Source organism: Otolemur garnettii, unplaced genomic scaffold (assembly GCF_000181295.1).
Source record: "Otolemur garnettii isolate 467f Iridium unplaced genomic scaffold, OtoGar3 scaffold00187, whole genome shotgun sequence".
Classification (NCBI taxonomy): domain Eukaryota; kingdom Metazoa; phylum Chordata; class Mammalia; order Primates; family Galagidae; genus Otolemur; species Otolemur garnettii.
Window position 1 is genome coordinate 397662 of NW_003852582.1, and position 11662 is coordinate 409323.

The following is an 11662-nucleotide window of genomic DNA, read 5'->3' on the forward strand; positions in this document are numbered from 1 at the left end:
TTTTTTTTTTGAGACACTTTGTTGTCCTCAGTAGAGTGTTGTGGTGTCGCAGCTCACAACAACCTCAAAACCCTTTTTTTTGTTGTTACAGTTGTCATTGTTGTTTAGCTGGCCTGGATTGTGTATGTGGCTGGTGCCATAACCCATGGTGCTACGGGCGCTGAGCCCAGCCTCAAACTCTTGGGTTTAAGTGATTCTCTTGCCTGAGCCTCCCAAGTAGCTGGCACTACAGCTGCCTGCCACAATGCCTGGCTATTTTTAGAGACAAGGTCTTGCTCTGGCTCAGGCTGGTCTGGAACTTGTGAGCTCAGGCAGTCTACCTGCTTTGGCCTCCCAGAGTGCTAGGATTATGGGCATGAGCCACCGTGCCAAGCCTTCACTGTTTTAAAAAATATGCTTATCTGTTTTCTTCTAAAAGATTTAAAGTTTTACATTTTACATTTAGGTTTTTTGTCCATCTGGAATTTATTTTTACACACAGTATGAGATTGAGATCTAATTTTATCATTTCAATATGAATATCCAGTTGTAATAGCACTATTTATTGAACTGTCACTTTTTTCGCTGTTGATCTGTGGTGCCACCTCTGCCATATATACCAATTCCTATTTGTCTCCTAAGTGCTCTAATGTATTGATATGTCTGTTGCAATAATATCATACAACTTTAATTAATATAATAGTAATAGATTTTGATATAGCAGAATTTTCTTACTATCACTCTTCAAAAAGATTTTGACTATTCTTGGTCCCTAATAACTCTTTCATTTGAATTTTGGGGTCAGCTTGTCAAGTTCTATGAAAAACTTCTGAGAATTATTAGAATCACATTAAATTGCATGTACAAGGACATTGCTGTACTTTGAGTATTTGTCCTCTCCAATTCTTTTTTTTGAGACAGAGCCTCAAGCTGTCACCCAGGGTAGAGTGCTGTGGCATCACAGCTCACAGCAACCTCCAACTCCTGGGCTCAAGTGAGTCTCCTGCCTCAGCCTCCCAAGCAACTGGGACCACAGGTGCCTGCCATAGAGCCCAGTTATTTTTTGGTTGCAGCCATCATTGCTGTTTTGGCAGGCCCGGGCTATATTCGAACCTGCCACCTTAGGTGTATGTGGCCGGCACCTTAGCCACTTCAACCACAGGTACTGAGCCTCAATGTACATTTTGGAAGGGACATATACTCAGACATTCTATCCCTGGCCCTCACCAATTCATGTCTTCACACATAAAATATATTCATTCTATTCCAATAGCCTACAAAGTCTCAACTTGTTCTGGTACCAGCTGAAAAGCCTAAAATCCAGAGTCTCATCTAGATTTCATCTCAATCAGATTTGGTGAGACTTAATGGTGTGTTTCATCCTGTAGCAAATTGCTCTCCTGCTGTGAACCTGTGAAGTCAAACAAGATATGTGCTTCCAATACAATGGTGTGAGAGGTACAAGACAGACATTTCTGTTCCAAAAGAGAGAAATAGGTAGGAAGAAATAGTCTAACTCTTGGTGACACCCATACTTTTCTCTCCTAAGTACTTTTTTTATTCTTTACATTGGCAGGTTGAGATTTTTCTAAATCTTTATCTTCTGTTTCCTTTCTGATTATAAATTCCATCTTTAACTTATGTCTCTCTTCTGGTGCTTAAAGCAGTTAAGAGAACCTATGAAGCACCCTGAACACTTTGTTCAGAGAGTTAACCCATCAAGAATCTGAGTTCATAGCTCTTAAATTCTGCCTTCCACAAAGCAGTAGGACATGGACATAGTTCAGTCAATTTCTTGGCTACTTTGTAACAAAAATGGTCTTTCTTTTAATTTCCAATATGATATTCCTAATTTTTGTTTAAGATGTTGTCAGAATGGCTTTACTGTATATATTTCTACCAACATTTTGTTGATGACCACTCTAAGACTAAGCTTTCTCTACAGCTCTCTTCTGAGCCCTCACCAGCACAGCCCTTAATGTTCCTTTTATAGCAACATAGGCTTTTTCTAACATTCACTTCAAAACTGCACCCATTACTCAGTTATAAAGCTCCTTCTACATTTTCAGATATCTGATAACAGCAACCTCACTTCTCCATCCCAATTTTTGTCTTGGTCCATTTGTGCTTTTTTTTCTTTTTTTTTGAGACAGAGTTTCACTATGTTGCCCTCTGTAGAGTGCTATGGCGTCACAGCTCACAACAATCTCCAACTCTTGGGTTTAAGCGATTCTCTTGCCTCAGCCTCCCAAGTAGCTGGGACTACAGGCACCTGCTATAGCGTCTGGCTATTTTTAGTCTCAGTTGTTATTGGTGCTTGGTAGGCCTGGTCTGGGTTCGAACCTTCCAGCTCCAGTGTATGTGGCTGGTGCCCTACCTGCAGAGCTACAGGTGCTTAGCCTATTTGTGCTGTTAAAACAGAATAGTTGAGACTAAGTAATTTATAAAGAACAGAATTTTTTTTTATTATTATTTTGAGACAGAGTCTCACTGTGTTGCCCTTGATAGAGGGCTGTGGCATCACAGCTCACAGTAACCTCAAACTCTTGGGCTTAAGTGACTCTCTTGCCTTAGCCTCCCATATAGCTGGGACTACAGGTGCCCACCACAACGCCTGGCTATTTTTTGTTGCAGTTGTTATTGTTTAGCTGGCCTGGGTTGGGTTTGAACCCACCATCCTTGTATGTGGCTGGCGTCATAACCACTGTGCTGTGGGCGTTGAGTCAAGAGCAGAAATTTTTTTTTCTTACGCTTTAAAGGGTGAGAAGCTTTAAGTTCAATGTGCTGGCATTTAGTGTCTGGTGAGGCCTGCCTTGCTACATCTGGGCAAAAGGGACAGACACTATGACCCCACCTGGCAGAGGAGTGAAGAGCAAAAGGAACCTAAGCTACTTTCTCTCCAGCTTTTGTATAAGACACTTATCTATCCTTGAGGGCAGAGCCTTAATCACTTAATCACTTCTCCAAAGGCCTTTCCTCTTAATATTACCACAGTGGGGACTAAATTTCAACGTGAATTTCAGAGTGGTCTAAAATTCAAAGCCTAGGCTTAGCGCCTGTGGCTCAAGTGACTAAGGCACCAGCCACATACACATGAGCTGGTGGGTTCAAATACAGCCTGGGCCCTCCAAACAACTGTGATGGCTGCAACCAAAAAAAAAAAAAAAACAAAAAAAACCACAACAAAACAAAACTAGCTGGGCATTATGGGGGGCTCCTATAGTCTCAGCTACTTGGGAGGCAGAGACAGGAGAATTGCTTGAGCCTAGGAGTTGGAGGTTGCTGTGAGCTGTGATATCACAGCACTCTACCCAGGGTGACAGCTTAAGGCTCTGTCTCAAAATAAAATAAAATAAAATAAAATCTAAAGCCTAACACCCTCTGTATAGTATTAAATTTGCCTATACATAAAGGTAATGTAAGTTGTTTTTTCATTCAATAAAATAATTTCCTCTGTTAAGGTTTTGTATATATTTTTTGTGTCATGAATAACTTATCCTTTTGTTTATACTGTAAATGACATCATTTAATTTAATTAAATTAACTTTTATATCCTTTGCACCATTGTGGAAGCTTTGTTTTGACCTTTTGTAGGGTGAATTTCCACATAAAATTAGCTAAACGAAATGTGTTCTTTTAATTCCAGAAACTGAGTGAAAAGACTCGTAAGTATTGTGCATTTTTGTCCAGGCCTAGTTACCTGGGAGAGCATGGCGGGGGGCCTGCAGGCAAGGCGTAACAACTTCCTGCAGGAAACGTCAGAGTACTTGAAAGAAAAAAAGTTTTACTCCCCTGTTTGTCCTGACCTTTAACTTTGACAGTAGAAGTCAGATAATGTAGGGTTGTTCTAGGTCTTTAGAGAGGAATAGCCTGAGGCTAGTCTTAAGATGGTTATCTTACCCCCCCCTTCTATAGGTTATGAGAAGAATAGAGAATTAGATTATTGATCAGTGGAGTGTATGTGATTGATTAAGATTATTGATCAGTGGGGTGTATGTGATTAGTTTGCTTATAAAAGGTGATCGTGAATAAAGACATTTTGCTACTGTTACCCCGAGTAGTAGTCGTTTCTTGATTTCATACAATTCCAGGAGTGAGCTTGCACCCATGGCCAGGCCGTCCTTCTCTCCCTGCGAGAAAGTACCACCCAACAAATGGCGTAGTCAACAACCTTTAATTTCTGGGTGTTTACTTTGTTGGTGGTCCATGTGGTCATGTTGCGAATATGTCTAATTATTTTCTGTAGCATTGGTCTTCTTGTGGCAAATTTCCTCTGAGCTTGGATAGCCACAAAAGATTTGATTTCTCCATCAATTTTGAAGCTTAGCTTAGCAGGATACAGAATTCTGGGCTGAAAATTGTTTTGTTGAAGAATGTTTAAGGTGGATTTAGAAATCTTGAATAAACCAATATTGAGTACTGAAATAGCATCAATTATACAAAATCTCCCCAAAAAGAAAAGCCCTGGGCCAGATGGTTTCACACCAGAATTCTTCAAACCTTCAAAGAAGAACTAGTTCCTATAATGCATAAACTTCTCCAAAATATAAACAAAGAAGGAATCCTCCCCAACACATTCTGTGAAGTAAATATCACCCTGATCCCCAAACCAGGAAAGGACCCAACAAAAAAAGAAAACTATAGACCCATGTCATTAATGAATATTGATGCAAAAATATTCAACAAGATATTAGCAAACAGAATACAACAACACATTAAAAAGGTTAGACACCATGATCAAGTGGGTTTTATCCCAGAGACAAAGGTTTGGTTCAACATATGCAAATTTATAAATATAATACACCATATAAATAGAATAAAAAACAAAGACCATATGATTCTTTGAATTGATGCAGCAAAGGCTTTTGACAATATCCAGCATCCTTTCATGATAAAAACACTCAAGAAAATAGGCTTAGGTAGAACATTCCTTTATTTTTTTATTTTTTTTATTTTTTGAGACAGAGCCTAAAGCTATCCCCCTGGGTAGAGTGCTATGGCATCATAACTCACAGCAACCTCAAACTCCTGGGCTCAAGCGAGTCTCCTGCCTCAGCCTCCCAAGTAGCTGGGACCACAGGTGCCTTCACAACGCCTGGCTATTTTTTGGTTGCAGCCGTCATTGCTCTTTTGGCGGGACCGGGCTGGATTGGAACCTGCCACCTTAGGTGTATGTGGCTGGCGCCTTAGCCACTTGAGCCACAGCACCAAGCCAGGAGGAACATTCCTTAAGCTGATAGAAGCTGTCTGTAGCAAGCCCACAGCCAATATCATATTGAATGGAGTAAAACTGAAAGCATTCCTACTAAATCTGGAACCAGACAAGGATGCCCACTGTCTCCACTGCTATTTAACATAGTGTTGGAAGTCCTAGCTATTGCAGTCAGGCAAGGGAAGGAATCCAGAGGAATTGGAATCCAAATGGGGGCAGAGGAGGTCACACTGTCCCTCTTCGTAGATGACATGGTCTTATACCTGAAAAACCCCAGGGACTCAACTACAGAGCTCTTAGAAGTGGTCAAGGAATATAGCAGGGTCTCAGGTTACAAAATCAATACCCACAAATTAGTAGCCTTAGTATATGCCAACAATTGTCAAGCTGAGAACAAAATCAAAGACTCTATTCCTTTTACAATAGCACCAAAGAAGATGAAATACCTGGGAATATATCTAACAAAAGAAGCGAAAGATCTCTATAAGGAGAATTATGAAACTCTAAGAAAGGAAATAGCAGAAGATGTCAACAAATGGAAGAACATACCATGCTCATGGTTGGGAAGAACTGACATCATCAAAATGTCCATATTACCTATAGCAATCTATAGATTTAATGCAGTCCCCATCAAAACACCAATGTCATTAAAAATCTTGAAAAAATAGTACTTTGATTCATATGGAACCCCTTCTGGGTTGGGATCTTTTTTTTTTTTTTTTTTTTTTGTCGAGACAGAGTTCTACCCTTTGCCCCGAGCAGAGTGCAATGGCATTGTAGCTCACTGAAACCTCAGACTCTGGCTTGTAGGCATCCTGCTGCCTCAGCCTCCGAAGCAGCTGGGATTACAGGCTCTCGCTGCGGTGCCCGGCTGGGTTTTTCCATTTTTTTTTCCATGAGTTGGGGTCTCACTCTCGCTCAGACAAGCCTCAAACTCCTGAGCTCAAGCAATCCTCCCGCCTCAGCCTCCCAAAGTGCTGGGATTACAAGCGTGAGCCACCGCGCCCGGCTCTGGGTTGGGATCTTAAAGCTCACAAGAATCCTTCAGGGGCAGGTCTCACAGTGCCCCCTGACTCCTGTTCCCATGGGGTGTGGGAGTCCCTCAGTGTGTCCCAACAGTGGAGTTCTGATCTTGGCAGACGGATTTAAGATGGCTGTGCTTTAGGCCCCTGCTAAGACCTTCTGCTGACCTTCCCACAATGGGAGCTCCCCACCAAACCTATGGTAAGTCCACTCCAACCAGCATTCAAATCTGGTTACTGTATACTGTTCGAGTCCGCCTACTCTTCCAAGCTTTCCACTCAATATACAGCTTCCCCCAACATCTGAAAACTCTGAAAAGGCTTCCTCCCATCCTGAACCTCCGTGAGGGGAGCAAATCCCAGCTGGTTGCAATCACTGGCCTAATTCATCAGATTTCTACTGCTCTGGATTGTATACTGTATCCAGCTCACCACCTCCTTGGGTTCTTTCTTTTTTCCCCAGTCGTTCTATAAGACCTCAGCTGAACAATCCTTCTGGTCTGCCTAATTTATTTTTTTGAGACAGACTCTCACTCTGTTGCCTTGGGTAGAGTGCCATGGCATCATCATAGCTTATGACAACCTGAAATGCCTGGGTTTGAGTGCCTCAGCTTCCCAAGTAGCTGGGACTACAGGTGCCTGCCATGATTCCTGGCTAGTTTTTCTGTTTTTTAGTAGAGATAGGGGTCTCGCTCTTGCTCAGTCTGGTCTTGAATTCCTGAGCTCAGGCAATCCACCCACCTTGGCCACCTGAAGTGGTAGGATTACAGACGTGAGCCATGTGCCCAGCCTAAGTGGTATCATTTAAAAAATTATTCTTTCTAGGCTCAGCACCCCTAGCACAGTGGTTACGACGCCAGCCACATACACCAAGGGTGGTGGGTTCAAACCTAGCCAGGCCAACTAAACAACTGCAACAAAAAAATAGCTGGGCATTGTGGCAGGTCCTGTAGTCCCAGCTACTTGGGAGGCTGAGGCAAGAGAATCGCTTAAGCCCAAGAGTTTGAGGTTGCTGTGACCTGTGACTCCATGGCATTCTACTGAGGGTGATATACTGAGACTCTGTCTCAAAAAAAAAAAAAGTTATTCTTTCTAATTACTTATTAATATTGATTTTTGCCAATATTTTATATTTAAAATTTTTTTTCAAATTGAATTTTGTATGTTGAGCAAGTAACCTTCTGAAGTCTCACCTAGTAATCTGTAGATTATTATAGGGTGTTTGTTATATATTGTGAATTTATATATATCTCATTTAACATTGCAGTGAGCCCTAGATATTAATGATATTTTCTATATCAGTAGAATAAGCTCTCAGGAAAGCAGTATGATCAAAGTCATACAGCTGAATTTTTGTAAATTTCATTGGATTTTTCTTTATAGATGAACATGTCAATTAAGAATAAAGATAGTAGCTTGGCGCCTGTGGCTCAAGTGGCTAAGGCTCCAGCCACATACACCTAAGGTGGCGGGTTCGAATCCAGCCTGGGCCCACCAAACAACAATTGTGGCTGCAACCAAAAAATAGCTGGGCGTTGTGGTGGGTGCCTGTGGTCCTAGCTACTTGGGAGGCTGAGGCAGGAGACTCAGTTGAGACCAGGAGTTAGAGGTTGCCGTGAGCTGTGATGCCATGGCACTCTACCCAGGGGGACAGCTTGAGGCTCTGTCTCAAAAAAAAAAAAAAAAAAGGAATAAAGATAGTTTTATTTCTTCCTTTTAAATCTTTTTTTTTTTTTTTAATATTGAGACAGAGTCTCACTTTGTCACTCTCAGTAGAGTGCTATGGCATCATAGCTCACAGCAACCTCCAGCTTTTAGGCTCAAGTGATTCTTTGCCTCACACTCAGGAGTAGCTGGAACTATAGGTGCCCACCACAACCGTGGCTATTTTTTTTTTAATTTTTTAGCAGGCCCCAGCTGGGTTTGAACCCCAGAGCATGTGGTTGGCACCCTAACAGCTGAGCTATTGGTACCCAGCCCCTTTCAAATCTTTGTACCTTTTATTTTTTTTCTTGCCTGATTGCACTGGTCAGAACCTCCAGTGCAATGTTGAGTAGAAGTGGTAAGTGTGGACATTCTTGTCTTATTCCTGATATTAGGGGAAAAATAATTCATTCTTTTATTATTATTATTATTATTTTGAAATATGAACACTTCATGAATTAGCATGTCATCCTTGTGCAGGGGCTATGCTAATCTGCTCTATATCATACTAATTTTAGTACATGTGCTGCTAAAGCTAGTACCAGTCTTTTATTAGTATGTATGATATTAGTTGAGAGTTTGTCATAAATGTTGTTTATCAGATTAAGGATTTTCTCTTCTGTATTCTTAGTTTACTGAGGTTTTTTTTGCAGTTTTTGGCCGGGGCTGTGTTTGAACCCGCCACCTCTGGCATATGGGGCTGACACCCTACTCCTTTGAGCCATAGGCGCCGCCCGAGGTTTTTTTTTTTCAAATTGTATTTTGTCCGATTTTTTTTTGCATCTATAGAGATAATATGTGTATTATGATTTTCTTTTTTAATCTATAGATACGGTAAATTACATGCAATAATTTTTGACAATATTCAAAAACCAGTCTTGCTTTCCTGGGATAAATACCACTTGGTCATGGTGTAATAGTTATCCTTTTTTTTTCTTTGGAGACAGAGTCTCAAGCTGTTGCCCTGGGTAGAGTGCTGTGGTGTCCCTGTTTATAGCAACCTCAAACTTTTGTTGGGTGTAAGTGATTCTCTTGCCTCAGCCTCCCAAGTAGCTGCCACAATGCCCAGCTTTTTGTTGTTGTTGTTGTTGTTGTTGTTGTTGCAGTTGTCATTATTGTTTTTAGTTGGCCTGGGCTGGGTTCGAACCCGCCAGCCTCAGTGTATGTGACTGGCACCCTACCCACTGAGCTATGGTGCCGCCTAGTTATCCTTTTTATGTATGGATTTAAGTTGGTATTATTTTGTTATGAGGACTTTTAAAATTTGTCTTCAAGAGGGATATTGTGCTGTAGTTTTCTTTTATTTATTTTTTTGAGATAAGGTCTTACTCTATCACCCAGGCTAGAGTGCAGCGGTATCATCATAGCCACTGCAACCTCAGACTCCTGGGCCAGAGTGATGCTCCGGCTGCAGCCTCCTGAGTAGCTGAGACTGGGGACTGTGTGCACCACCATGCATAGCTAACTTCTCTATTTTTTGTAGAAGTGGTGTTACTAGTTGAAGAGGGTCTGGCTGCCTGTCACTGTCAGCCAGTATGCAGAGATGGGGCTAGGTCCACCAAACTTTATTTGTCAAAGGCCAGCAATTCTGGATAACAGTGAGAGTAGCCTGTCTAATACCATTCTGTTCTTCCATTTCCAAAATCATGGTTTTATCCATAAAAATTAATACAGCAAAACCATATTAACCCTTACTTTAAATAATAATCAGCATAATTCAGTGACCTATTACAACATTCCAATTCAAAAGTTAATCTCCTAAATCAATCCACTAAACTACTCAAGATAGGCATCTGTAGGGTGGGGACTAAATTTAAGAATGGGAGACAGGAGGTAAAGGTCACTTAGGAACTAAACCAACTAGGCCAGCTGTGTCCTTTTGGCCCTAGCCTGACTAACTCCATCTTACTCTCACTATGTATGCTTTCAGTGAACACTTCTTGGCCTCCAGAAGTGTTAAGATTATAGGAGCGAGCCACTGCATCTGGCCTGTAGTTTTGTTGCAGGAAGATGAGACCCAGTGGAGAGAAAGAGCACCCAAACACCATGAATAGAAGAGGAAAGGCCTTATTTCAGCCATCAGAGTGATGACACAGATTTCAAAACCTCCGTGCTCCTGACTGGCACTCAGTCTTCTCCTTTTTATTTCCAGTCAAAAAGTTCTAGCCCACGGGTAACTCTCATTGGTCAGTTCAAATCAAGCTAGAGAAGTGGGCTCTGGCTTTTACAGAACCACAGACTTTCACAGAAGCAGAAGCAAGCGTCAGCCTCCAAATCCCAGGAGGCTAAGTTTTTACAAATTCCTAAGAGCTGAGTTACCACAGGGAGGACTTTGCCGGTGTAACCTTGGGGTCTCTTAGAGAAGACCCCTGTTCTCTTAAACCTTACTTTTTCTGGGTATCCTCTCTTATTCCTCCCTTTTGAGACTCCATATATATTTTAATTTGGGGGTCTTATGTCAGCTTGCTTCTTCAGGAGCCAGTAGTGTTTCATATATATGATTTTTTTCTGATTGTCATCTGCTCCAGTTATTCAGTGTATAGCTCTGACTACTAGTGGGAGGAGACAGTGAATAATGAAGCAAACTGGTGATGGGTAGTACTACTCCCAGCCTCTAAGGGTTGAAAACCAGGTCCGTTACAGGTTTTGATGGCTATATCAGGACTTGGACCAATGTCTGGGTTTTTTTTTTACTATACTTCATACGACTTTTACTTGGTTATTAATTTGCCAGACTAGCTACAGGGGTTACACTGACCTATGGAGCAATCTGTCTCCATTACTCTTTTGAGCACGGTATTTCTTTTGCTGTAGTCCTCATTGTTTCAGGTACCTTCTATCATACATTTTTACCTTTCACATTCGACCTTACACCACTTTTCTACAAAATCTAAGGCACAGAGGTATTTCTGATCTGGCCTATAGTTTCTTTCACAGCTCCTTCTGCTGTAGCACCTTCATATGATGCTGTAGGTATTAAACTTCAGAGTCACCTGGCTGGGCTTTCCTGTTTCCCTGGTCTGGACCAGCGTTCAGATTTCAGGAACTGTGACTTCTCTCAAGTCCTCTACCTAGGCCTTATTTGTTCCGTGGTGGTGGGGCTCTGTGGGGTTATAATATACATATGAGTTTTCACCTTTCCTTACGTCACATATTGAGTATTGTGTCTGATTATGAGTGCAGGCTCCCTTTTGGGTGCCTTTGCACTTGTAAAAGCTATAAAAGAGTTACTTTTTATCCTGTCTTAGTGGTATGGGTGCATAGATCACATTCCTCCTCCCCCTTTCCCAAAGTCCAATTAAGACAAGACCAGTGAGGAATTTTCTCAGGCTTCAGCCGGGCATTGACCAGCCAGCTCCCAGTATGTGGCTGGAGCAGGGCATGTTGACCACCTCAAAAATTACCTTGCAGGGGTTGGCTGGATCTGTTTTTTGCTTCTCACAGGGGCAGTGAAGCTCTCTTCAGCCTGCTGTGATAGATCCAGGCAAGGATCCCTTCCACCTTTGCTGTTGTGGATGTGGTCAGGATGACAGTGTAGGGTCCCTTCTACCTTGGTTTGAGGGGGTCTGGGTTCTGATCCTTGATCTAGACATGATCCTCTTGATCCCCTGGAGAGAAAGGATGTATAGACACAAAAGAGTAAACAGAACACGGTTAATTACCCAAGTGGAGATCTTTGTTACTCTTCCTAGAGCTTCCAACTGCCTGTTCAATTCAGTCTCTCCCAATTCTTTTTTTTTTTTTT

The 11662-nt window shown here is 41.8% G+C and overlaps 1 protein-coding gene and 1 non-coding gene across 2 annotated transcripts in view; one reads left to right on the top strand and one right to left on the bottom strand.

Moving 5' to 3' along the window:
• Window positions 1–11662, top strand: part of UBR3 (ubiquitin protein ligase E3 component n-recognin 3 (putative)) — a 223553-nt gene that overhangs the window by 15310 nt on the left and 196581 nt on the right. The window lies entirely within an intron of this gene.
• Window positions 8353–8459, bottom strand: LOC111721822. Its single transcript, XR_002770835.1, has one exon. It is a non-coding gene; the product is annotated as a U6 spliceosomal RNA (small nuclear RNA).